General features: G+C 49.0%; 1 protein-coding gene across 4 annotated transcripts in view; it reads right to left on the bottom strand.

Annotated features, from left to right (window-relative positions):
• The window catches only part of Ptpn14 (protein tyrosine phosphatase, non-receptor type 14), a 152236-nt gene that overhangs the window by 92203 nt on the left and 40777 nt on the right, over positions 1–19256 (bottom strand). The gene's annotated exons all lie outside the window — the stretch shown is intronic.

The raw sequence follows: 19256 nt of genomic DNA, 5'->3' as shown, positions 1-19256 counted from the left end.
CAGCCATCGGTCGACGGATAAATGAGCCGTCTGTGATATTTATACGCCGCTCGCTGCCAGAACCCCAGGCCTCCTGAAGGTTGTCAAGGTATATAACCCTACAACACACCAAAACACACTCCCAGCCTCCCTCCGCAGGCTTTGATATTTGCCCTGGGCACATTCCTGAGCATGCCAGGTACGTGTTTTATGATAGCTTAAAATACATATGGCTGGAAATGCTGGCTTGGTAAAAACAGATTAACATTTCTAAACCACTTTATGTTGGCAGAGTATCACGTTTACTTCCAAGCCACGCCAGTCTGATCTCCTGATAAGGACAGAAAATTTGGAGGGACCCGCCCAAAAAGGGGGGAAAGAAGAGGGAAACCAGAACATCCTTAAGTGTTTACTGACGAATCCCCTCTACTTGCTGAAGCACGGCGCGGGCAGGCTGAGAGTCAATGCCTACGTTAAGAAAGCCTTAAACAGACAGAAATGTTTGCTCTGTGGACAGCGGCTGCATTTCTCTATCCGGAGCCAGGCACTTTACATTCGGGTGTGTCTCCCTTAAACACCTATGAAAGAATGCGGCTGGTTTGGTATCCCAGCAAAAACAACCTCTCCGCATAGTCTCCAGCATGACACAACGCAGGGATGGTGAAATAACCACCGACTCCCCAGTCCAGTGTGTGGATAACTGTAGTTCTTATAAGAGACAGAATGCACACACCGCAAACAATGCTGGTCCAGCAGTCATTATCCCGGACTCCCGGTGACGGTGCTCTGTATCTTTCCAAACCACTTTTCAACTGCCTTGCGGACGCACTCCGAAACAGCCTTCGGAAGTGTCTATAGTCAAAGCTAAGGAACAACCTGACATCAGGGACTCTAGAAAATATCTATTTCCATTTCTTTTCTTTTCTTCCTTTCTTCCTTTCTTTCTCCCCCCCCCTCTCTCTCTTTCTTTCTTTCTCAATCCTGATCTTTGACCTGCAAGATAAGGGTCTCAACAATAACTGTAAGAAACCTTGTCTGAACCTCCAGCAAGTCGACAACGAAAAGTAAGTAGGGGAGCAGAAGGCCACATGAGCTGCCTCCCAGGCTGAAAGTAGAGAAATGAGGGCTGGAGAGGTGGCTCAGTGGTTAAGAGCACTGGCTGCTCTTCCAGAGGACCCGAGTTCAATCCCCAGCACCCACATGGCAGCTAACCACTCCAGTTCCAGGGGATCTGATGCCCTCAGGCCAATGCACATAAAATAAAATTAAGTAAATTATGTTTAAAAAAATGCTAAACAAGAAAAACAGGTGAAATGTTGGTATTGGTTAAATCCAGTTTGGGGGGTGGGGGAACCCAGGAAAGATAGGAGACAATTAGGGAAATTCGAAATAAAAACGAGAAATGACAGAATATTTGTAAATCATTGTTAGTTTTCATGTCTTACTGTGTGTACGATGTGTGTGTAGCACTCACGTGTGTGCTTGCACGGATGTACACTTACTCTGAAGGTCAGAGGGCAATGTCAGGTGCCTTCCTCAGTTGCCCTCTGCCTCATTTTTCATCTGAGACAAATTTTCTCACTGATTATGGGGCTCAGGGTTGCTCCAGCCAAATGGCCAGCAAGGCCAGGGATCCTCCTGGGGGACCACTGACCTTTTCACCTGGGTCTGGGCATCAGACTCAAGCCTGAAGGCAAGCCTTTCCCTGAGTGTCTCCCCAGCCCCAACTCACGGTGATTTCAGTTAAGTAGGAAAGAGGTGCTACAAAATATCAAGAGCTCTATTATGAGTCGAAATGTCAGGATGCCGGCTGGAGAGATGGCTCAGCCGTTAACAGCACTGGCAGCTCTTGCAGGGAGCAGGGTTCAGTTCCCAGCACTCACATGGTAGATAATGACTAACTAGAACTACAGTCCCGGGGAAATGATGCCCTCTTCTGGTCTCTGTGGGTACTACAGACACACAGTGCACGGATAAACATGAGGCTAAAACTTCTGTATACATAAAATAAAGGAAAAAACTTTTAAATATCATAATACCCATTTTTTAAGATCTATGTATTTTATTTATTTATACGAGTACACTGTAGCTGTCTTCAGACACACAAGAAGAGGGCATCGAAACCCATTACAGATGGTTGTGAGCCACAGTGTGGTTGCTAGGAATTGAACTCAGGACCTCTGGAAGGGCGAGCAGGCAGTGCTCTTAACCACTGAGCCATCTCTCCCACCTGCCCGGCTGTGACTTTTAAATGGTATGCATATGTGTATGTATACAGGTATACACAGACACATGGTATGCACACATGTGCCCACACACATGGATTTGGAGCTGGAACCCAGCTGACAGCAATGAGGTGTGAGTGACAGTATGCAGATGTTATAATGCTCTGCTTCTCAACGAACCTGGGTGCTTTCACGACAAAAAGATGACAGAGAAAAGGGGCAGCTCCGTGTAGATGATGTACTAATGCCTCAGGCGTTCTGGATTGACTGGGGGCGGGGGGGGGGTCTGTGTAAGCAACATTATCTGAGCTCATTTAAGGAACTAGTCAGCACAATTTGATGGAAATCCCAGTTACCCAAAGCTAGAAATGCGCCTGCCTCTCTCTCTCTCTCTCTCTCTCTCTCTCTCTCTCTCTCTCTCTCCCTCTCTCTCTCTCACAAACACACACACATACACACACACACTGCTCACCTTGATGAAAAGCTCCATGAACTCCTGCTCCCAGCAGTGCAGAGCCACAGACCAGTGCTTCTATAAGGAACAGGCAATCCTAACCAAACCTCATCTAGGTGTGATACTTGGACAATCCCAAGTGACCCTACGCTGTAGTGACATGGTGAGAGAGCTTGAACTCCAGTCTGTGCTAACATTTTATGGCGGTGAACAGGCCTCCTGAGGAGACATCACTCACACACCCCTCTTCCAAAGCACAGCCTGGCTCCTCGCCCCTCCTCCCCACCCCACCCCACCCACCCCACCCCCGCTTCCCCGGTGGCTCCCGGGGTTGTACTGCATTTGTTTTACCTCATAGAAACATAAACCCAGAACGCCAAGGACTGTGTCTGTGACACTTTCCACCCAGCAAAAGCTGCTTCAGAAAATATAGCAAAATGCAGAAAAGGGGGGAACGGGAAGAAGAAACCAAACACTGAGGAAACGTCTCGGCACACTCTGAATGGCAGCCATTAGGAAAGCAAGCAATGGACGGGCCAGACCAGTGGTTCTCAACCTTCCGGTCTCGACCCCTCTGGCAAAGCTCTACCTCCAAAAATATTTACACTGCAACTCTTAACGGTAGCAAAAGTATAGTTATGACATAGCAACAAAATAATTTTATAGTTGGGGGTCACCACAGCATGAAGACCTGTACTGAAGGGTCGAACCGTTAGGAAGGTCGAGAACCACTGGACTAGAGAGAGGAGGGCTCGGTGTGTGAGAGTGCTGCTGTGTTAATAGACTCAGGAGGACCACACACACACAGGAAAGGATATGGTCAGAAGGGACCCTGGTACTCTGGTAACGGGAACACATACGAATTTGGACACTATGGAGGCCAGTGTGGAGGTGTCTTTAAGAAACTAACTATAGATTGATCCTCCATGTGATGAGGCCGTATTTGTCACCCCTGGGAACGTGGCACTAAGTTGCGTCGGCACAGAGACCCCTTCTTGCACACTAGTGTTTACAGCGGGCGCTAGCCATTCACTACAGCTGAGTTACGGGGCTGAGCAGAGTGTCCAACATCAGAAAGGGAGAACGGATAACAAGAATGAAACTTCTCTTCTCAGCAGGTTGTTCTGGGCCACAAGGAAGAACCAAGTTCTAGTGTCTGTAGGGAAATGAAGGCAACTGGAGATAATCACACAGAAGGAGACGTGGGAGGAGCTGCTAAGCTGCTGGGGGGAGGGGAGACAAAGGGGACTGAGGGAAGCAGGGAGAGAATCTGTTCAAAGTACAGCACACACCTGCATGAGAATGGCCTTATGTAACCCATCACAATAACGATGAAATGTGCTCTAAGAAAGGGGCAGGCTCAGAGTGGTTCTCAACCTTCCTATTTAAAGGTTTGTTTGGTTTTTTTTTTTTTGTTTTGTTTTGTTTTTGGTTCTTTTTTTCGGAGCTGGGGACCAAACCAGGGCCTTGTGCTTCCTAGGCAAGCGCTCTACCACTGAGCTAAATCTCCAACCCCTTGGTTTTCTTTTTCTAAAGGGACTACTTTTATCTCATTAAAAGTAACCTTTTAATTAATTTATTCTTTTTTAAGAATGCAGTGGGGGCTGGGGAGGTGGCTATGTGTGTAAAGTGTTTGCCATGCAGGCATAAAGATCTGAGGTAAAATGAGTAGAACCCATGTAAAGCCAGGCATGGCAGTGCTCATCGGTCACATCCTAACTGTGGTTGGGACAGGACTATACCTAGATGCTCTCAGGCATCAAGCTTGGCACATGCAGTTGGGCAGTGAGCCAGGCACATGCTGTGCTGGACCACAGAGAGTCCCCAAACAAGGTGAAAGGCAGAGCCAATAGCTGAGATTGCCCTCTTCACGCAAGGTGTATGTGCACACCTGCACTAATATACATATACACATAACACACATACACACGCACACATGCGCCCACACATGTGCATGCCCTTACACACACATGTACACAGGAGCACACACCCATACACTTGCTAACACCCTTCTGTACACACATGCACACACGTACACATCATGCACACACAGGTGCACACACACATGCATGCAAATTCCAGATAACTATTTAAATGATGGGTTACTGGGAACAATGCAAAGTTCATCCATTCTTTAAAAACACACTATTCTGGTGCAGAGAGAGAAAAACTGTATACCACATACAGACTAGGAGCCAGTGTAGGGGAGTTCTGCACTTCCTGCTCAATTTTGCTGGGAACCAAAAACTACCCTAAAATCTAAAGTCATTTAAGAAAAGGAAAGTTTCATTGGTGCTGGAGAGATGACCCAAGAGTTAAGAGCACATACTGCTCTTGAAAAGGACCAGAGTTCAGTTCCCAGCACCCACACTGGGCAGCTAGGTGCTTGAAACTCCAGCTCCAGGGGATCTGGTAGCTTTTGCCTTCCAGAGGAACCCACTGTGATCATATGCACAATCCATACATACACATACTTATAATTAAAAATGAAGTAAGCTGGGTCTTTAATCCCAGCATTCAGGAGTCAGACCCAAGTGGCTCTCTGTAAGCTTGAGGCCAGCCAAATCTGTGTATTTATTAACTTTCAGGCCAGCCAGGCTACATAGTAAGACTCAAAAAACTAACAACCCTGAAAACTAAATCTAAAGCAAAATACAGCTTAACAAAAATAAAAACGAAAGACTTAAGAATCACTCTAAAACATCACTTTAGTTGGCGATGGTCCCAGAAACTACCCTGCTGCAGGTTGTGGAGGGGGCTCAAGGCAACTTTTTTTTTACTTAATTATAACAGTAAAAGTAACAGGGTTAGCTCCTGAGTTCTTCCAAGACAAGCAGTAACTTATTCTCATTTCGAAACGCTCTGAAAACCCTTTTCATTCCTCGGAGCATCCTAGAAAAGGCCGAGCTGATAAAACAGGATATGCAACACAAAGAACAAAAAAGAGGGAGTCTGTGTCAGCGTTGAAGACACCTCAAACTGAGCTGCGGAGGTAGGACTACAGCACTGGGGGTGGGGGAGGGAGGTTGGCACAGAAAGATCAAAGTTGGAGACAAGCCTGCTATACCTAGGGAGTATAGCCAACGTGGGCTAATAACTAGACTCTATCTCAAAGAGCCAGGGAAAAGAGGGAAGGAAGGGAGGGAGAGAAAGGGGAAACGAAAAAGACATTCATAATGGGCACCGATGCAGGAAGATGCTGGTTGGTCTGAGCTAGGGATGAGTTCCCAAGGAGCTAAGGCCTCAGCCCTGAGGCCTGGATTCAATGCCAACTCTCTCCACTATGAAGGCTTTTATAAAGCCACTGTTCAGTAGGCTGCACAAGTTCCTTTGTGGTTCCTCTCATAGTGTGCTAAGTACACACACACACACACATGCACACACACACAAACACTCACACGCACAGACACACTCACACACACAGACACACTCACACACAGACACACACTCACACACAGACATACACAGAGACACACTCACACTCATACACACTCACACATACAGAGACACACACTCACACACAGAGACACACTCACTCTCACACACACACAGAGACACAGTCATACACACAGGCACTCACATACACACACACACACACAGACACTCACATACACACACACACACACACACACACACACACACACACCAGCTGCGTAGTTTATACATAGGCACTTTACTACCATAACAGCCATGTAGAGAAAGCCTTTCAAGGGAGGAGAAAGTGCCAAAGTTTAGCAGGATGTAGACTGAGCCCTGGGCTCCCCTGCCCAGCACCAGTATCTGTTATTCCATGATCCTGAGACCTCAGGCATAAATGACTTTTTAAGAGCTATCCTGAGTGGGACTAAGACGATTCTGGGACAGAGAGATATTCATTCTCTCTCTCTCTCTCTCTCTCTCTCTCTCTCTCTCTCTCTCTCTCTCTCACACACACACACACACACACACACACACACACACACACACACACACACCAATTTTAGTCAGGAGCATGGGCACAGAATCTAGTGTCTCCAGTGGTCCCTATGTTCCAGGAGGAAACTCTGTCTACAACTTTGAGCTCCTAAGCTATGACACAGCAAAGTCTTCTCTCAAGGACTTCTCTCTACCCTCAAAGGGAGAGATGTGGATGGGATTCAGGGTTGAGGTGTCCGACCATAAAGTGCAGCTGTGCACAGGGCAGGAGCCCAGAGGGCAAAGGGCTGCACGCTGAGACTCGGGAACCTGCATGGTGGTTTGATGACCTGTCTGTGGAAGGAATTTGGCACCTTATGGGCCTGGCTTTGGGACTCTAAGAGAGGTTCCTGGTATGAAGAGCAGAAAGCAGTTATTTGGTTCATTGGTGCTTTGGGGGAAAGAAAAGCCAGGACACATATTTCCAAAAGGAAGTGCCCTCCACTCCTTTCTGCCTTTCCTAGCTTTGGGGCGGTCCTTCTACTGAGGGTGAGGACCTCACAGAGAGAGACGGCACACTTCACACAAGGACTCTGCAAAAGGGTTTGCCAGGGCACTTTAGCGGGTGGGCCCACAGCGTTAGGGTATTGCTCTGTAAATACACTTTATAGGCCTTTTCTAGCACAGGATATATATGGGGAGAGCACAACAAAGCTTCAGAGTGAACTCCATCCTCTTCCCAGGAGCCCATTACCCTCCGAAAGCTGTAAAGTGGAAGCTTCCACTCTGATCTATGGTTTCCAGTATGTCTTGTTTTTAACAATAATAAAACTATCAATAAAATTGATACACACAGAGACACACTCACACACACACTCACCCAGAGACACACACACACGCACACACTCACCCAGAGACACACTTACACACACGCACACACTCACCCAGAGACACACTCACATACACACTCACGTACACTCACACACAGAGACACACTTACACACACGCACACACTCACCCAGAGACACACTTACACACACGCACACACTCACCCAGAGACACACTCACATACACACTCACGTACACTCACACACAGAGACACACTCACACACACGCACACTCACACACAGAGACACACTCACATACACACTCACGCACACTCACACAGAGACACACTCACACACGCACACTCACACACAGAGACACACTCACATACACACCCATGCACGCGCGCACACATACACAGAGACACACTCACACACACACTCACCCAGAGACACACTTACACACACGCACACACTCACCCAGAGACACACTCACACACACGCACACACTCACCCAGAGACACACTTACACACACGCACACACTCACCCAGAGACACACATACACACTCACGTACACTCACACACAGAGACACACTCACACACACGCACACTCACACACAGAGACACACTCACATACACACTCACACACACTCACACACGCACACTCACACACAGAGACACACTCACATACACACCCATGCACGCGCACACTCACACACACAGAGACAAACACACACTTTCTCACATACACACACATGCAGAGACACACTTACATGCACACTCACGCACACTCACATACACACTCACCCAGAGACACACTCACACACACGCACACACAGACACACACAGACACACTCACATACACACTCACGCACACTCACACTCACACAGCGACACACTCACATACACACTCACGCACACTCACACACTCGCACACAGAGAGACACACTCATGCACGCGCATACACATACACACACACACACACACACTATAAAAACAGCTTTCTGACCCTACACTTGGCTGATCACGTGAATCCTTTAAATGGGGCGGCAAGTACAGACAACGCCACAGTGTCAGCCAGATGCAGATCGTTGCTGAGCAGCCAGCCCAGTCTTTAGGGAAATGAAAGAGAAATTAAAACCCAAGCCTTACACATGCTTCTTTTCATGTTATATACATATTTACTTCCCAGCCCCACCCAGCCCCGCCTCCTTAAATCTGAGTTCTGAAGTCACTAAGAGCTAACTAATCGCTCAGTGTTTACCAATAGCCTCTGGAATTTCTCCGGCATTCCAGTGTCTTAGAGTCCCAAGCACACCTCACAGAGCTATGCAACCACCATGGGGCGAGAGAACAGGCTGACACAACTCATCCACTCTGTGTACAAACCTGTGGGGACTCAGCTTGACTGTCACATACTGCTGTCATATTCCCTAGAGGAAGTCACTGTAGGAAGTGGACGGAGCTTTGAGGGGAATTTAAGCTGTCTTCTCTCATTGCCCCTTAAAGAATATCTGATAGAACCAGGTTTGGTTTGGTGAAAACGTGACTCTCCTCCGTGCATTTTAATATGATGGTGTCTCACTGTGTTTTCTTGGGCTCCTGAGGAGCTGGAATTATGAATGTTTGGATTTCATGGGACTTGAAACAAGTCCCTTTTAACAAAACTTTTTTGTAAGGTCTAAAACTCAAGTCCTTCAGTTGCTAAAGAAAACACCCATGAATGACATCAAAGGATTTTAAGACTCCAGCTCCTTCCAAACATTCAGCAGAAAGATGAAAACTTGTCCACAAACACATCTTCCAACTTTCCTGTGTAGGCAGCCATGTAAATGACCTTTCAAAACTTTTCTCAAGCCAAGTTTGAAATAAGAGAAAGGTGACTTGCTGTTCTGTGTTGACACAGTGGGGGGGTGGGGGGAGTGGAGGGGCACCATGGTGGGAGACACAGTGGTGAGGGGACACAGTGGTGGGGGACACAGTGGTGAGGGGACACAGTGATGGGGGACACAGTGGAAGGACACCATGGTGGGACAATGTGGTGGGGACACAGTGGTGAGGGGACACAGTTGGGAGGAAACAGTGGGGGAGAAACAGTAGGGGGAACAGTGTGGGGGACACTGTGTTGGGAACACAGTAGGGGGACACAGTGGTGAGGGAATACTGTGGGGGACACAGTGGGGGGAGACTCAGTAGGGGGGACACTGGTGGGGAACACTGTAGGGGACACTGTTGGGGGACACGGGGGGGATACGGTGGGGGCATGCAGTGGTGGGGGGACACTGGTAGGGAGACACTGGTGGAGGGACAGTGATGGGGGACACAGTGATGAGGTACAGTGGGAGGACACTGTCATAGAGGGACACAGTGGGGGACACAATGGAGGGGGACACTGGCAAGGGGATATGACTACCAATTTCTTGTGTGAGGAGTGGGCTACACAGCAGCCTTCTTAGAAAGACCGAGAAGGAGCCACAGGATCCCCTGCACAGGCAGGTACCATAAAACCCTTGAATCCAAGGAAGTAAAACTTTACCCGCACCTCACTTCCTAGCTTTACGGAGCCCTCTACCTCTTGCTTCCCAGCAAGGTTGCCAGTGGTTTCTCGGGACTATCACAGACTTGCACATCACAGGGATTCAAATCTTGAGGGAGGTGATGAATCCTGGGAACAAACCTTCCACGGAAGAAAGTAGCTTCCACAGCAAACAAGACAACCTCATGCCATCTGTCTGGCACACACTGTGGCCACATCACAGGACAGACACACACACACACACACACACACACACACACACACACACACACACACACCACCACCACCACCAAAGCACAGGCATCAGAAGTTCGAGGCCAGCATGTGTGATGATACACAAGGAGACCCTCTCTCAAAAACATTAGCAGTATCTGTGGAGACGTCTCTGAGGGAAGGCAGGAAACAAAGCAGTTCCGTAATTGGTGGTTAAAGTAACATGGAAAGGCTCCCGAGAGGCAGAACCACCGCTGTTCAAAGCTGCTTCCCCTCGGGGTGGCCTCATCCTCTACTTCATACACTCAGAAGCAAAACCATCTCTGGAAACACTGGGAAAAATGTTCCCCAGCTTGGAGAAAGCAGAAGCCCACAGGAGAGAAAACAGCTTTCAAAGACCCCCCAAGTAACCTTAGCGCTCTGACACTGCTTTCAATAATCAGCCTTGCGGTGGCTGGAGCTGGAACTTCACTCTTTGCTTATCTAAACTCTTAGGGTGTTCAAAATGCACCTTAGATAAAACAGTGGGCTCTCTAGAATTTGGTTTAAAAAAAAATAAAAATCACAGGGTAAAGCCAGGCATGGTAATACATAACTGTGATTCCAACACCCTACGCTGAGGCAGGAGGATGCTAAGATGAAATCCGGTCTCCAGAAGTTAGTTACTTAGTTACTTAGTTGCGGGAGGTGACAAGCAAACAATTAAGATTGTGGCAAAGGTTTTCTGCAGGTACTCAAATGAAGGAACCCTGCCCATAAGTCCACAGCTGTTGAGGCACAAGAAAATATGATTTGCCAAGGATCACACCATTCTCTGGAATTTTTCCTATGTCTACATTTTTCCATAGTAAAAAAGATAGAGGGTTTTCTTTTCTTTTTCTTTTTTTAAACAAAGGAGCCCAGTATTTTCCTTCCAACATAAACTTTCTGTTTGACCTTCCTTCCAAAATAAAATTTAAGTCAGGCATGGTGACACACACTTGTAACCCCATTACTCGGGAGGCTGAGGCAGGGGGATTGTGAGCTCAAGGCCAGTCAGAATCACACAGAATGTCTTTGTCTCAAACAACAGACAAGCAACCAAGCAACCCCTACGTTTAGGCAGCGCAAGCTGACAGCATTGGTATGTGTTTCATTTGAAAACACAGCGTACGAGCGCAAGGCCCTGGGTTTGGTCCCCAGCTCTGAAAAAAAGAAAAGAAAAAAAAAAGAAGGAAAGAAAGAAAACACAGCGCTGAGACTAATGGAAGCCACAGGTAAGGTGCTTGCTGCCAAGCCCAACGACCTGAGTTAGAGCCTGACTCCCAACAAGCTGTCACCTGGGCGGGCTGCAGCATGCTGACGCCCCATCCCCCACACAGGTGGATAACATTTAAAATAGAGTGGAGAGCCACTAGCGCATAAGACAGGATGGTGCTGGTTTCACAACTGTGGCAGGGCACCTGATCCTGTTTCGTTTCTGAAAAGACCCAACTCTCTACCCCTGCCAAGATGGGGCGACCCCAGCATCCTTTCTTTTGAGAGAAGGAGAATCTGCAGTTTTCCCATTCCAATCGTGGCTGTTGTCTGTGCTGACACGTATACCGGAATGTCCCAGATAATGACAGCTAGGAGCCAGAATGGGGCACCCCCAGAAGCATCAGAATGCTGAGCAGGCATTAATGAGCAACTCCTATTTATTACCAAGCAGAGCAAAGGAGGCAGGGAGGCAACTTACAAGCTGGGCAAGGATGATGGAGAAGTGCAAGCATCTGCTTGTGCTTACCCAGGGACTCAGGATCCACAAGCTCAGAACCCAGAGCTTTCTCTGACCTGGTGTTCTTACACCGTGGGTTTATAGAGAGGGAGCTGAGGCTGGGATGCGACATGAAAGCAAGGACAAGCAACCGCATTCCAGGAACCCAGGACACCATCTACCCCTAGTCCTGCTCCTTCACAGTCAACAAGCTGAGACACAGTGGAGAGGGACCCAGCCTCAGGGTCTCCATCAGGAGCCCCCTTCCCAACTCTAGCATCTTACCTAAATGGCTCTCCGTCTACTGCACTACTCTGCTGTAGGGCGGGACAAGACAAGCCTGTCAGCAGAACTTCTTCAAAACTGGCTTCGAAAGCACCATCAACAAAGCAACTGGAGGTTTGGCAGTCCAGGCACACTGAGAAAGCAAAGGTGACATTCACCCAGCCTCTGGAGGCATGTGCTAAAGGGACAGAAGTGGACAGGCAGTGGGTAGGCAGACCCTTGGTGAAAGGCAGTGCCCCTGACCTCCCTCAGCAGTTTACCACACCTCCCTTTCCCGTTTCCTTCCTGCCCTGGGCTCAACTCGCAGGCCCAGAGCTCTGTTACTTCCTATCCAAACTCCGATAGATGGCCAAGCCATTCTGCCAACACACACACACACACACACACACACACATACACTCTCTCTCTCTCTCTCTCTCTCTCTCTCTCTCTCTCTCTCTTTCTCTCTCTCTGTCTCTCTCTCAATCTTTCTCTCTCAATCTTTCAATCTCTCTCTCAATCTGTGTCTCTGTCTCTGTCTGTCTCTCTCTGTCCTCTCTCAATCTTTCTCTCTCAATCTCTCTCAATCTTTTTCTCTCAATCTCTCTCTTAATCTCTCTTTCAATCTGTCTCTGTCTCTCTGTCTCTCTCTGTCTCTCTCTGTCTCTGTCTCTCTCTGTCTCTCTCTCTCTCTCTCTCTGTCTCTCTCTCTCTCTCTCTCTCTCTCTGTCTCTCTCTGTCTCTCTCTGTCTCTCTCTGTCTCTCTCTGTCTCTCTCTCTCTCTCTCTCTGCCCCGGGCCAAGCTTCAGGAGCACCTTGCTCACTTAAGGTAATCATTCGTGCACACAAAGCTACTCAGGCGCTCCCTCCCTTCCTTCATTTCTTACATGGGGATACTTGTGCCTACCACACAGACTATTATCACAATCACAGGCTTGTAAGACAGGCTAGGGATTCCTGATCATTCAGGTTTTGGATTTCTAGATTTTTTTTTAAATATTTGCATGTAGAGAATTAAATATTTTGGAATGAGACCTAAGCATGAACACAAAACAAATTTGTTTCATATATACCTTCTTTATACAGCCTAAGATATAGCCTATCTTCTCTATACAGCCTGAGACTTAAATACAATACTTTTAATAATTTTGTGCAGGAGAGGCTGGGGAAACAGCTTAGTAGGTAAAGTGCTTGCAGGAAGACCTAAAGACCTGAAGTTGACTCCCACAGTCAATCACACACAAAGGTAGGTGGCGTGGTTACATGCCTGTAGTCCCAGCACTGGAGGGACAGTGACAAGAGGACCCCTGAGGATCACTGGCTAGCCAGCCCAGCCTAACTGTCAAGCCTGAGGTCCCAGCAAAAGGCCCTGTATCAAAAACAAGCTAGGTGACTCCTGAGGGAACACATCTGAGGCTGACCGCTGGCCTCCACGCACATGTAGATCACATGTACACACTCGCAGATGCACGTGCACATGTGTGAACATGCACCTATCCATGCACATGCAGCCAAGCTTTACAGATGAACGGCCGCTATTTATAGAACGTTTGCACTAAGGAAGTTTTGGATTCTGGAGCCGTACCTGACTTCACACTTGGGACGTTCAGCTTGTAAGGTCAGTTCCTAGCAGTAAACATGATCACGGTATATGGCCACTGTTATCGTTGTTAGTTCAGTGAGTACTGCAGGATACAGAGACCGCTAAGTACAGCGAAGTTACCTTCGACAAGCCAATGGTTATGGGACAGAAGCATCCCTTACATCAACATGTTTATGAGAAGAGAGCAAAACCAGCAAGAACAGATTCTGAGGAGTCCAGCTGGCGACAAGGTAGGTTTCAGATCAGGTCTGGGATGGCTCATCAAGTAGGTTCTGAAATGTTACACTACAGTCCTTGCCCCAGAGGCAAGAGGCTGAGTCACTGGGAGAAAAATGCAAACAGGTATAAACTAGTGTCAGCTGTTAGAAGCTGTGCAATCCTCACTGATGCAATCCGCTGTCAACCGGTGGGGTAAACAGAGAAGCTGCACGCACATGCACCCTGGCCCTGTCTCTCACACGACGCACACCACCGCGGTAGAAACGTGGGATGACCTGTGTTACAAGCCACACTCAGCAACACCACGGAGGAAGCAAGCCTATCTGCCACCTCCCAGGGCGGTGGCTGTAAAGAATCTGTGAGCATCTCATTCCTGTTGCCAAGGATGACCACAAAAGGAAGGACTGCTCAACTGCCCGGACCAGTGCAGAGTAAGCCTGGACCTCTGCAGAAGTTATGTGGGTCCACTGGTCTGACATCTCCATCATGGCTGGGTGTGAGCGCGCAAAGCAAGAGGGCAAAGGTCAATGGCTTCGGATTTGAAGTGCAACTCTTTAACGCCAAACACTTAGAGTCTCAAGGCTTCTGAGCTGAGCAGGCTGCCCAATAAGGTGTCTGCTGCACAAGCATGAGGACTTGAGTTCAAGACCCAGCACCCCCATGAAGCCGGCCCACCACAGACCCACCCACAGGTCGGCCTGACCTAGACAATCCTTCACAGCGACTCTTCCTCGTGGTTCTGGGGTGTGTCGACCTGACAGTTAAAGCCACTCCATATGCCTTTTCCAGATCTGCACTGACTAAGGCCACTAGCACTTGAGGAATTTTCATTCTATCTACCTGTGCCGTCCTGGCTTTCTTAGAGAAACTGTGTACCAAGTTGATCAGGTCGAAGCCTCTTGTACACATTCCTAAACTGTTCCCAATTTGCCAAATTCAGACGTTACAGCTGAGGTGACCCCGGCTGGACAGCTCTTTCCTGTGACGACTTTTACTGTGTTATTAAAATTCCCTGTACTGAATCCTCGGCTGTCTGGGCTCCTGTGAACCCCAGCTGGTGAGCATTCGCTGGCCCTGAATAGAACTGAAGCTGCCGACCTATGCACCTAATGAAGACACAGAGACGTCAGGCCAGCGGACCTCAACAACGTCTGCACCCAGTGGGCATGGAGGGCACCAGTCTGCCATCCCAGCATTGGGATGGGACGGCAGAGACAGGAGGATCCCAGTATCAGAGTCATCCTCAGCCAGCAACACAGTGAGTTTGAGACAAGTCCTGACTACTTGCGATCTTGTCTCAAAAAAGGAGATGCCATGGCTTCTACGTCTTCACCGTGAACCCCATGCTTCCTTGGGCACTTCGCCGGGAAGACAAGGAAGGGACCAAACGTGACAGCTAAAAAGAACCACGTTCAAATTCCGATCTTTTCTCTTCGCAGGCCAAGGCGTGACTCTGCAACACAGCAGGAAAAGTTTCAATGAAGGAAACTCTCAGCCCTAAGAAGGGGGTACCCTCTGTTACAGTCACAAGTAGCTTCCAGGGTGCACAGACGCTGTCCTAGACGTGTGGGTGACGTCTGGCCTGCATGCTGGGGGGGGGGGGGTGATTAGCTATCAAACCCTCCAGCGCCCTTTTCCTCTGGGGAGCTACTGAGAAGGGAAGGCACTGCTTTCCACCTCGAAACCCACTGCAACATCAAATAACTGAACGGCCTCACAGGTCGCCTTCTGTTTCCTCAACTTCCATTTAGCACACAGCACAAGACCCTCCCTGTGCTTTTCCAGAGACCCGGAAGGGCGATCTCTCTCCCTGTAGCAGGTTGAATGAAACGGCAGGAAGGAGTAAAAGTGAGGCAGGGCAGTTCACTGGGTGTCAGAGAAGAGCCTGGCACACTGGGAGGTAAGGCCTGCGAGGTAAAGACCAAAGAAAGTTCGGAGTCACTCCACCCGGGTAAAGAAAAAAAAGAGACAAAAAGATTGTGGCTCAAGGAGGAAATGAGACTTCCAAAAGGGAGAGATTTGGGTAAAATTCTGCATCCCAAACTCATCTTATTTCCTGCCACTTTAACACACAGAAACAGTGGGAGGCCCAGCAATACAGGGCGGGAGATGGAGGCTCTCGTGCTATCTCACTATCACAATCCTATTAGAAACGGCTCCATCTAGCCCAACACTGGGGCCTTGCTGAAGCCATCAAGTCTCTACAGTACGGTGGCCTGATGTTGGGTTGGCAAGCGAGGTCTGAGTCTGCATTAAAGTAGGCCAACTGTGTGTGGTGGGCTTCATCCTGTCACCTGTGCCTCAGAGCCCAAGGACCCATGAAGTGACTGGGAAACGAAAGGCAATCCATGGTGACCTCAGCCGGACAGCCCACGCCTGTGACGACCTTCACAGGGTTAAAATGTCTGGTAGCACAGGCGTGCTCTGTCTGCTACAGCTCATGCTCACAGGGTTTCTCTAAGTTTCTCAGTTTTACAAAAAGATACCCGGGGGACCAGTGATTGGGGAGGTGACTCAGAGAGCCTGAGGACAGGCTTTGATTGGGGGATGGGAATCAGAGACAGAGACAGGATTCCTGGAGCTCACCAGCTTATTCTACAACCTTATCAGGAAGCCTCAAGCCCTCCTGAGAGCTCTGTATTTCTAAACGAGGCACAGGGTTTCTCAAGGCATTACCCTAGGCTGACCTTTGTCCTTCATGCACACAAGCACCACACATCACACACTGGGAGTAAACGAAGAGGGTGTGTGGTAACAGTCTCACTTGAACTTCACATATTCTAATGTAAACACCCCATTCCCTGGAGAGCTCTCTCTCCCTTTAAAGTTCAGCATCTCACTCTTTAAGGCTCTCCCAGGCCGCATGCTACTATGAGACAACCTAACACACAGAGGTGGGGTTCTTAGTCCACAGGAAACAGAGCCAGCGCGTGGGCTGTCTAGCTAGGGCTATTAATTAATTAATTAAGAGTGACTCTCTTACTTTAAGTCGGTACTTAGGACTTTGGAGCCAGCTGGGCTTAAGTAGCAAAAAGATTGTTTCCACACCTTTTCTCTCACTGACAATTCATTTCAAATAAGGAGAAGCAAAGCACACGGTAGAGATTCCATGCCCAGTGAAACGGGAGAATTTAAGAAGGGCCACACCCACGGTGTTCAGAAGGCAGAAGCCTGTCCCGGCGGGGAGCAGGATGGACTTTCTGGGAGCTGGGCTTGAGGGAGAAGCAAGGCCGGCAGGTATTGTTTGGTTTGAGGCGGGAAGTGAGTAGGTGGTGGGTGGGGAAGGTCTTGAGAATGGAAGAATTGTTTGGATAACTTCGCAGGGAAGTGTTAGGCCTCCCAGCTCAGATGGCAACAGGAAGCCACAGCCGCTCTGAAAGGGCAGTGCTCAGGGCCAACAGAGGTGAGGGCACTCACATGGGAAGTTACGGGAGAGAATTCATAGGGTAAGGTGGTAGGTGGGAATTGAGCTGTTCAAGAAAAACAGCCAAGCCAGGGAGAAAGCCAGCAGAAGCCTGTCAAAAAAAAAAAAAAAAAAAAAGCCACGTCCAAAGACCCACGTGCTCACAGGGAGGGGAAAGCGGGACGCTGGGTGGAACAATAAACCTGCAAGGGTGGTGGGAGGGAAGAGAGAAACATAAACCTCCCCAAGCCCCCTCACCCCCAGCATTAAGGAGTGCAGGCCCTGTGTTACAGCCTTATTCTGAGCAGCCAGGCAGCCTCTCAACAAAGCCCCCCATTGCTTCACTGAATGCTTGGAAATCTGTGAAGACAGCTTATTCAAGCTGAGTCTATCTGGTGTAACCTCCAGCAGTCAGCCCTTAGGGAGGAAAAGGTGTCAAACTCTTCGTGGAATTGTTGAGAATGGATGAAGAGAGATGAGACAGTGGATGCAGGAGAAGTGGACCTCAACTGAAATCCAGGGTGCAGCTGACCCGGCCTTCCCAACCTTCATCACCGCAATTGGGAAGGCCAGCATGTCTGCAAATGTGAGATAACGCAAGGATGGTGTGCCTGCAAACGGGCAGGGCCTCCGCTCTGAACTGAACCCCAAATGAGATTGACTGACCACCAGTTGCCTTTCATACTTTAGGTGTCAAGTCCTAAGGTACAGACATCGGTGGGTACTGGTGGGTACTCATGCCCTTGTGGTCAGTACAGTGGTGGACATGGGGAAGTGATAATTAGTAAATGCTCGAGCCGCACCCTAATTTCCCCAGAGGTTACAGCTGCCATTTTCTGCAGCGCTTCCTCAGCTCTAAACTCTGCACTGGCTATTCTAATACCTGCCACCATCCTCACTTCCCAGACACACGGTGACATCGGAAAGGTCTACGTCCTAATCTGAGTAACACCCTAGCTAGTGATGGCGCTCAAGCTGTCTGCAGGAAGCTGTGCAGCCTCTACCTATCTCCATACCGTAAAGTCATTCACTCAGACACAAACTCGCTGAGTGCCTGTCAGCACAAAGCTAGCATGAAAGCTGCCACTTTAAAGAAATGGACTCTCCGGGGGTCCCGAATATCAAAAACGAAAGGATCCACTTTGCTCCAGGGTCAGAGAAGAACAAAGGAAAAGAGCTACTCTCCAGTGTGTGCGTGGGGTTTCCCAGGCACATGCCTAGGGCCTCGCCACTAAGGTACTCTTCCTCTTCACACAACAAAAACCTCCCAGAGCCCTCCCTCTCCCTAGCAGTGAGCCCTGGTCCAAACTTGAGAGTCGAAAAAAGTGAAAAATAAACCAAACTGTGTCCAAGTTCCAGGCGCTTACACACTGGGACGTCAAGCTTTATGCTGGCTCATCACCGTGTATGTGAAACGCTAACCCGAGACCTGCACTCTCCAAGCTCCTTCCCATTCACAGTAACTTCTGCCCTTTGCTCACATTCTCCGGAGCATCTTGTTTTCTTCAGTTCTACTTTTAGGGCTGGCTCCCTCACCTCTAATATGGGGCCTTCGGAAAGCCGGCAGTGTCAAGCCCCACACGCAATGGAGCAAAAGAGAGCTGACTGTTGATAGCTGTTGACGCTAGCAGCAGTAATAGCCCGAAGTATGCACACTTGATGCATGCACGCGCACGCTTCGGGACTCAGTCTGCAACTGCAGACAGACATTCCTTCCTGCCTCAACCTCCAAGGATCTGCACTTCCGCTGCTGCGCACAAGAACTCACTCCACAGCTGCCTCAAGCCCCTAAGGCCTGCTAAACCTGTTGGTGACCTGCAGCAGGCTGGCTCTCTGAAAGGGACTGGCACTTGGTTGGCACCCTGACGCTCTCTGAGAGACCGTGAACCCTAACACTCAATAAGAG

Source organism: Rattus norvegicus, chromosome 13, assembly GCF_036323735.1.
Source record: "Rattus norvegicus strain BN/NHsdMcwi chromosome 13, GRCr8, whole genome shotgun sequence".
NCBI lineage: Eukaryota > Metazoa > Chordata > Mammalia > Rodentia > Muridae > Rattus > Rattus norvegicus.
This window is presented reverse-complemented; position numbering and strand designations above follow the sequence as displayed.